The sequence below is a fragment of the Danio rerio genome, chromosome 16, assembly GCF_052040795.2.
Source record: "Danio rerio strain M-AB ecotype USA chromosome 16, GRCz13ab, whole genome shotgun sequence".
NCBI lineage: Eukaryota > Metazoa > Chordata > Actinopteri > Cypriniformes > Danionidae > Danio > Danio rerio.
In genome coordinates this window covers 57850001-57859581 of record NC_141036.1, presented here as the reverse complement: position 1 = coordinate 57859581, position 9581 = coordinate 57850001, and the positions used below count along the sequence as shown (strand labels likewise).

Sequence of the window (9581 nt, the reverse complement as noted above, 5' to 3'; positions counted from 1 at the left end):
AAACAGTTTATAACTATATATATTTATAGTATATACTATATATATAGTATATATATATGGATATATAGTTTAAATGATTAACTACAGTAGGCTAATTTGCTTTAATGTTAAGATTCTGAATTAGTTTATTGCACTTAATCCTACAATTAGACAGTCTGTTATGTTTTCTTTGTTTATGAGGACACATGAATAAAGTCATAAATGTCTTTAACCAATTATTTTTATTGACATAATTTGAGTTCAGAAACTGCAGAGATGTTAAAATGATCGTTACGATATACTAATAATAATGACTGAAATGGGAAACCATACTTGTGAAATTCAATAGGTGGCGATAATGCTAAAGAGTTAGTTAGTTAGTTAGTTAGTTATCATATATGGTTAGCCTAAATCGTGCGTCCTAGATTGTGTGTGCCTAGAACGTGTGTGGTTCTGCGGTTCTGCAGCTGGATATATCTCCAATGATCACCTCAAGACCTGTCAACCCACCCGTTTTTCTCGTGTTGTTTTAAATCACGAACGTGATTATGAATATATTAAAACACGTGCTTGTTTGTTGTAAAAATTCGTAATAATGACAAAAAATACTAATTTTCTTACCCCTTGGTTTTGGGTCTGGTCCTGAAAAATCTCTCTTTCGAGGGGTAGCCCTTCCCCTTAACAGGTTCAGGAATTTATCCAGAGTATTTCCTATAATATTTTTTCTTCTGGAGAAGGTCTTATTTGTTTTATTTCGGCTAGAATAAATAGTTATAAAATAGTTTTACATTTTTTAAAACACATTTAAGGTCAATATTATTAGCCCCCTTAAGTAATATTAAGTTTGAAAACTCACATAAATGAACTGCTCAAAAAGATTAAGGCCCGCATTGGTTTTCTTTACAGGAACAAATCTTCCTTTCCTCACTCTTCAAAGCAGCATTTGGTCAAATGAACAGTATTACCAATTCTGGATTATGGGGATTTAATTTACAGATCAGCTTCAAAAACTCTTCTTCACAAACTGGATGTTGATTATCATGCAGCAATTGGTTTTGTTACTGGTGCACCATTTAATACTCATCACTGTCAACTGTATTCTTCACTGAATTGGCCCTCTCTTCAATCACGTCGACAAATTCATTGGTTTCTGTTCGTTTACAAAACTCTTATTAGAAAAACTCCACAATATTTACAGTCACTTCTTAACATTCAGGAAACATGCCGAAATCTGCGCTCTAGTAACTTCATTAACCTTTGCATACCCAAAGTTCGCACTTCATTTGGTCGCTACTCTTTTCAGTTTTCTGCTGCTGATGCTTGGAATCATCAGACCTTAAAGCTCAGCACTTTCATTCCGCTATCATCTTTTAAAAATTCTATGCAGTCAATAGTTCAAGATCACTGTGCTTGTTTTTATTTTTATTTTTTGTTGTTGTTGGTTTTATATGCTATTATCTGCATTTGTGTTGTTATTGTGTCCCTAGTAGGGTTGGGCATCTAAGCTATAATGCCGATCCGATACGTATCTCGATACAAAGAATACGATCCGATATATTAGCGATACATTTGTGACATATTGCGATGCAACACGATACGATTCACACCCATATCACGATACGATGCGATATTTCAGCACTAACTAATTAGATCAAGTTTATGAGATGATGTGAAAGAGGATGCTGTGCCATTGAATGAGTTTGATTATTTATAAACCAAGCAAAACCAAGACTTTTTTTACAAACTGGCTTTTCTCTCAGAGCCAGAGTGTCAGTTTACAGTAGAGGGCCATTTTAGATAATATAGCACATATTATTTAAGTATTTTCAAGATAAACAGAATGTATAAGAGCAATATATATTATAAATGTATATATTTGCACTCTTTCAACATAAATAAATTTAGCATTGCACAACAAGAATTGTGATTTAACTTTTCAACTATGAAAACAAGTTTTACAAAGATATATTTTGCCACTGAATATTCAAAACTTAAGGTCGTGAACTAGCAGTGTTATGCTGCTTTGAAACATCACTGTCACTGTAAACAACAGGCTAATAAAAATATAACAAACCAGCAATCTTCTTGCTGTGAGGTGGTCAAACTACCCACTGTGCCACCGTGACACCCAATTATTTTTATCATTATTATTATTAATATTATTATAATTAAATAAAAATTAACAGGAGGAGGTGTTTAAAACCTTTGTTCTCCGTGACACTAGGCTGAATATCTTTGCAGATGAACAATGCAATAGCATTCGTTATTGGCGTAGAGCGAGCAGAACTGTTGCGCATGGAGAAAAAACTTGCAATGCTTTTCTCACCACTTTTGGAGCTGGTTGAAGCAGTGCGAAAGCCGGCGATGCAGAAACACTGGAAGATGCTTTCACAACAACACCGTGGCGCCGCTTCATGTGAGATATCAGATTAGTCGTACTGCCCGCGTATTTTACAGATGCGCGGCACATTTTGCAGATTGCATCTGTCCTGTCATGTCGTCCATCCTTAAATCCATAATGTTGCTTGCCATACTTTAGATTTAAAACTCAGTGGGGAATAAAATGTTTGTTTTGCTTCTCGCGCTTTCTGAGGGCGCTCCACTAGCTTCATCCGCACACCTGATACACTGAGTTGTAGTGTGTGCACATCCGCAAATCCGTTGCTAAGGCTTACTTTATGTAGGTCGATTAAATTATGCGCCAAAAACAGGTTAACAACACTTGTTAATAAATAAAAAATACATTCTATATTAAAAATATAAGCTGTATCTCGGAAAAACCGATGCATCTCGCAAAAACCGATGCATCTCGATTTGCTTCCAAAATTTCATTCATCCTCTGCTGCTCTACCGATGCACTCGCATCGTGCACGCGCATGACCGCGTATCGATACATATCGGTTAATCTTCCCATCCCTAGTCCCTAGTGCTTTGTACTGAATCTGCTTTTCATGTTGCCTCTTGGCCAGGTCATCATTGTAAATGAGAACTGGTTCTCAATTGACTTACCTGGTTAAATAAAGGTTATTACAATATTTGTTTTGGATTGTCTCTAGAACAAACAACTGTTATACAATGACTTGCCTGATTACCCTAACCTGCCTAGTTAACCTAGTTAAAGGGTCACGAAACACCAAAACACACTTTTTGAGCTGTTGACAGTCGTATATGTGTCCCACACTGCTAAAAACACTATTAGGACACCTATATTTCACTAAAAAGTGTAAATTGGTTGTTTTTGCGTTATTTCAAGCAAATTCGTACTTCCGGTTTGAAACGAATTTTTGAAGCTGCGTCACGGCTATGACATAATAGCGTGTATTCCAGCGTGCAGACTGGACGTCTGTGCCAGAGTGAGTCTTATTACGTCTTACAGTGTGATGCATTAATGCATGAGTAAAGCTTGGTTTAAACCAATCAGCGCGCTCTATTGTGCAACTTCATTAATATTCATTAGTGTCACCGTGTTTACACCACAGAGACGCCACGTTGTGTTGGCAAAACAAGTGTGAAGTGTTGCTTTTATAGTTTGCTGCAGTTAAGTTTCGTTTTCATTTTCTCTCTGTGAGAGCTCAGCTGGAGTCACGTGTGGATTAACAGTGTACGTGACGCTCGACAACAATAACTTACGTGTCTAAGGAGGATTATTGTTTACCTGAGAGCTGTTCTCATCTGCAAACGCTGAGATCCGGATTCACTTTAGTCTACTCTTAATAAAGATGCGGCTCTAGTTGCTGGTGACTGTCCTGTTAATTCGCGAATTCATACGAATTCGTACGAATTAGCCACTAAACTGGCAAAACGTAAAATACTTACGTTTTCTCGTGAGATCAGGCTGGTCTCTACAGATTTGGTAAGTGAGCGACCAGTGCTCTTTGTTTATTCAGTTTGTTCGTATCGAACTAACTATTGCACCGTGTAAACATGTTAGCACCACAACCAAACTTTAACCTCGTGTAGGATTTTCACCGCATTTAGTGACCGGAATAACACACGCGGCTTTCTGACGCTAGCTGCCGTGTGCATCTAAGTTTCCGGGAAATGCGGAGGGTTTTTTTTCTCTCATTTGCCGTGCGGTATCAAACATTGCATGAAAAATACACGCTTACAGCAGTTCCTCGAATCAAATATCTCGTTTGTCGCGAGGGACATGACTGAATTCCCTGAATGAAAGAGCCAAACTGCAGTTAAAGTCCACCATTTAATAATTTGGCAAATAATTCGACTACAGATGTCCATGTAGGTTAAACACTATCACTTTCTCCTGTGTGTGTGTGTGTGTATTTTGATTCTGAAACTCGCGCGTGCCCAAATAGACACTCCCACACCCTCCCACTTTTCTTCCTCCTACACTCCCCCCTAAACAGAGCTGGACACGCCCACTTTTCTGACTTTTTCCAAAGTAGAGGTGTGAAAACACCCTGCTGAAACGAGGGGGTTTCATGGCCCTTTAAGCCTTTAAATGTCACTTTAAGCTAGTGTCTTGTAGAATATCTAGTCTAATATTATTTACTGTCATCATGGCAAAGATAAAATAAACCAGTTATTAGAAATGAGTTATTAAAACTATTATGATTAGAAATGTGTTTAGAAAATCTTCTCTCCATTAAATAGAAATGTACACAGGGGCTCATATTTCTGACTTCAGCTGTATATATTCCAACGATAGTACTGCAAAGAACTAATAACAGTGGTTGCTAATCTGGGATTTATTCCTCTAATGCTTTATAAAAACTAACAGGAGATCAAAGTGCACAGTGTTCATCCCAAAAACCCTGAATCAAGTGCAGTATTTGGATGCTGTAAGTGGCACTTACCGCAGGTCGAAGATTAATAACAGGTTTTATCAGCTAATGTGGGCTGCTGGAAATGCAGAAAATGAAAAAGCAGACACCGGGAGCGTTTGTGCACTCAATTTAAATGTAGAAATCGCACAGATCTTCACCAGTATTTGAAAATATTCAACAATGAGAGACAGAAGACGTTAAAATGAACAATGATCAGCACTGCCGCAGTGAATAGTGCAGATAACTGCAATCAAATCCTGTACAGAAACACCTGAGCAAAATAAATGAACCAAAACAAGAACGAGTCTTTCATTAAATCCATACAAATTAGAGAAAAGAAGGAGATTAATGAACATTCATCCAGTAAAGACTCATTTCACCATCATTACTTCACATTCACCAGCAATGTGTGGACCGATAGAGCTGGGCGATTAAAAAAATCTAAATGAAACAACGACAAGAAGTAATTTCACACCTTCTGTGCTGAGGTTTGTTTTTCACAGCTGAATCATTGAATCATTTTCATTTATATGGATCAAGTTTAACAGTATTGTGATAAACAGCAACAGAAAACAAGATATTTCTATTAAAACAATGTTAAAAAGCATCTAATTATTATTTCTGAGTGAGCGAGGGTGCGAATGTATATATTTGTTTTGGAGGCTTGCAATGATTTATCCTATTTGATTCACTGAAATGAATTGAATTCAAATGCATTCAAATGCAAATGACTCCTGAAACTAGCTTTAGACCTGTAAATCAGTTCTTTGATGTGAATAAGTTTGAAGTGATTCACAGAAATGAATCAAAGTCTTTGTGTACACTGAAGAAGAATCAGTCATTCAGTTGATTATGAACTGATTCATTTTTGTAAGTCAGTTCAGAATCAATTTAGAACATGGATGAAACATCTCTGACGAATTTCATTTATGATTCATCCATGTTCTAATTTGATTCTGAAATGATTCACAAAAATGAATCAAACCTAACCGCTCTTACAACTAGTCTGATGACAATATTTAGGAAAAATAATTAAAAAGGAATCATTAAAATAATTGTGTGATTCAGAGACTCCTGGAATTCTAAATAAAGGTATAGTTTGAAGTGATTCACTAAAATGAATGAATCGAATCAAATAAGTCAAATAATTCGCATTAGAGTAATTAAATGAGTCACAGTCATAATTATCTATGTTTAAAGCTTTTGAATCAGTTCATTTATGTAAATAAATTTGAAGTGATTCACTGAAACAAATCAATCTGAGATTCTGGTTGTGTCACTAAATAATAAATCATAAAACTAGTTGATATTTAAACAATATTAAGGAAATGTAAAAGACAAACTATGAAATCACCTTAAAATAATCTTAAATATATTTTAGTGATGATTCAGTAATGATTTATCCTTGTTTTAGGTTGATTACAAACTGATTCGCAAAAATGAATCAAACTCAAATGCTGTAGAAAAATCTTAAAACTAGTCTGATGACAATATTTAGGAAAGCAAATTAAAAAGAAAACATTAAAATAATTGTTTGGTTCACAGTCTCCTGTATTTAAAAATAATGGTATAATTTCAAGTGATTCACTGGAATGAATCAAATCAATTGAAGCAGATGATTCCTGAAAACACAACATTTAAAAAAATTTTATGGGAAAATTATAAAAATACATATGTGCATTAGAGTAATTAGATGATTTGCAATATATATATATATATATATATATATATATATATATATATATATATATATATATATATATATATATATATATATATATATATATATATATATATATTTGTTTTAGACTTTGAAAAGTCATGAAAAGAGTCAATATTTAGAAAATATCTGTGAAATGGACAAATTATGAAACGTTCATTCATAATGATTCAGTTATGAATGATCCATGTTTTAATTTGATTCTGAACTGATTGACAAAAATGAATCAAACTTATATGCTGTAGAAAAATCTTAAAACTAGTCTGTCTGCAATAATTAGGAAACTAAATTAAAAAGAAAACATTCACATAATTGTTTGAGTCACAGGCTCCTGTATTTGAAAATAAAGGTATAGTTTAAAGTGATCCGCTGAAATGAATCGAATCAAATGCAGGAGATGAATCATTCCTGAAACTAGTTTTAAGAATGCAACACTTAACAAACTTAATAGGGAAATAAAGAATACGTGCATTAGAGTAATTGGATGATTCACAGTCATATATTTATCTATAACTTTTGAATCAGTTCATTTGTGTGAATAGTTTGAAGTGATTCACATAAATGAATCAAACTGATATGCTTTTTGTGTCACTGAAGAAGAGTCATGAAACTAGTCAATAGTTAGACAATATCTGGGAAATTCAATGGACAAATTATGAAATTGTTCATTCATAATGATTCAGTTATGATTAATCCATGTTTTAATTTGACTCCGAATTGATTCACAATAATGAATCAAACTTAAATGCTGCAGAAAAGTCTTGAAACTACTCTGATGACAATATTTAAGAAACTGAATAAAAATAAAACATTAAAATAATTGTTTGATTCAAAGACTCCTGTGTTTGAAAATGGAGGTACAGTTTGAAGCGATTCACTGAAAAGAATCCATCTAAGATTTAGTTTGTGTAACTGATGAAAAATCATAAAACTACTCCATATTCAGATCATTTTAAGGAAATGTGAAGGACAAATTATGAAATCATCTTAAAATATTATCTTATTTATTTCAGTAATGATTCAATTATGATTCATCTATGTTTTAGTTTGATTCCGAACTGATTAATTGAATCAAACCAAGATGCTGCAGTGAAATGGAGGTACAGTTTAAAGTGATTCACTGAAATGAATCAATCTGAGATTCTGTTTGTGTCACTGAAGAAAAATCATAAAACTACTCCATATTTTTACAATATTAAGCAAATCGCAAAGGACAAATAATGTAAATCAATTAAAACAATCAAACCTTCACAATTTGAGATATATTTCAATGATGATTTAAATTCAACTTTGTTTTCGGATTATGAATTGATTCTGAACTGATTCACACAAAAGATTTAACCAAACTTAAATGCTATTTTAATATTTAAAAAAATGCTTATGAAACGAGTCTAAATATGCACTCTTTATGAAACTTAAATTGAAAAGTACATTAAAATATTGTGTGTGGTTCAATTAATTAAAATGATTTGATGATAAAATCTTTGAAAATACAGAAAAATAAATGAACTAATTCATAATCAGTCATAATTTATAAATCATCCACATTTCAGAGCCTTGTTTTAATTATAGTATGTAATTAATTGAAATTGAACGTAGATTTTTTTAGTGTGATTCAATTAATTGAAACACTTTTAACTGATCCATAAATGAGTAAAGTGTAAATTAATTACATATGTTCATTATATATGTTTAACTAATTCATAAAACTGTCAAATTAATAACCCTTCACATTTGAGAGGCTTGTTTTGAGTGATTCGTTGAAATGAATCAAAGGTAAATGCTGTATTTGATACAATAGAAGTAGTGAATCAAAATAACTGCTATTTGATTCGGTGAAATGATTCACACTTAAATGCTGTAGAAGAAATGTAATCTGATGAAATGTAAATTTAAAAAGAGCATTAAAATAATTGTGTGAATTGATGAATTAAAACAGTCCATCTGAAATGATTCACGAAAAATGATTCACTGTAAAATGCTGTTTTTTTAAAAAAAAAAAAAAAAGAAGAATCATGAAACTAAATGGAAAAATGATAAAAGCATATTAATTAAAATCATTGATTAACAACGTCAAGCGAAATAAAACTATTATGAAGAAAAAAATGATATGATTCAGTAATAAATGAAAATAAAGCAGCTGAAATCCAGTAAAAGAATCATACAAATCGAACCATACAATATTCATTCATTCATTCATTCATTCATTCATTCATTCATTCATTCATTCATTCTCCTTCAGCTTAGTCCCTGTATTTATCAGAGGTTGCCACAGTGGAATGAACCACCAACTATTCTAGCATATATTTTACACAGTGGATGCCCAGTACTGGGAAACACCCATACACACTCATACACTACGGCCAATTTAGTTAATCCAATTCCCCTATAGCACACGTGTTTGGATTGTGGAGGAAACTGGAGCACCCGGAGGAAACCCACGCAAACGTGGGGAAAACATGCAAACTCCACATAGAAATGCCAACTGGCCTGGCTGGGAATCGAACCAACAACCTTCTTGTTGTAAGGCCACAGTTCTAACCATGCTTCCTTGATTTAACTTATAATTATCATTTTTTTTACTGAGCAGAAATATGGGTTGTGCTGTCGCCTTACAACAAGAAGGTTGCTGGTTTGAGTCCCGCCTGGGTTTGCATGTTCTCCTCGTGTTGGCGTGGGTTTCCTCTGGGTGCTCCGGTTTTCCCCACAGGTCCAAAGACATGCGCTTTAGGGGAACTGAGTAGGCTAAATTGTCCATAGTGTATGTGTGTGAATGGAAGTGAACAGGTGTTTCCCAGTACTTGGTTGCAACTGGAAGGGCATCTGCTGTGTAAAACATAAGCTGGATAAGTTGGCGGTTCATTCCGCTGTGGTAACCCTATGTTAATAAAGGGTCTAACCCAAAAAGAAAATGAATAAATGAATGATCGCCCAGCCTTCCAAGTACTGGGTTGCAGCTTGAAGGGCATCCGCTGTGTAAAACATATGCTGGATATGTTGGCGGTTCATTCTGCTGTGGCAACCCCAGATTAATAAAGGGCCTAATCCGAAAAGAAAATGAATAAATGAATGATCGCCCAGCCTTCCCAGTACTG

The 9581-nt window shown here is 34.0% G+C and overlaps 1 long non-coding RNA gene across 1 annotated transcript; it reads left to right on the top strand.

Moving 5' to 3' along the window:
* The first annotated feature begins 226 nt into the window (after positions 1-226).
* Positions 227-5115, top strand: LOC147840461 (uncharacterized). Its single transcript, XR_015512314.1, has 2 exons — positions 227-1465; positions 2900-5115. It is a non-coding gene; the product is annotated as an uncharacterized LOC147840461 (long non-coding RNA).
* Positions 5116-9581: the final 4466 nt, after the last annotated feature.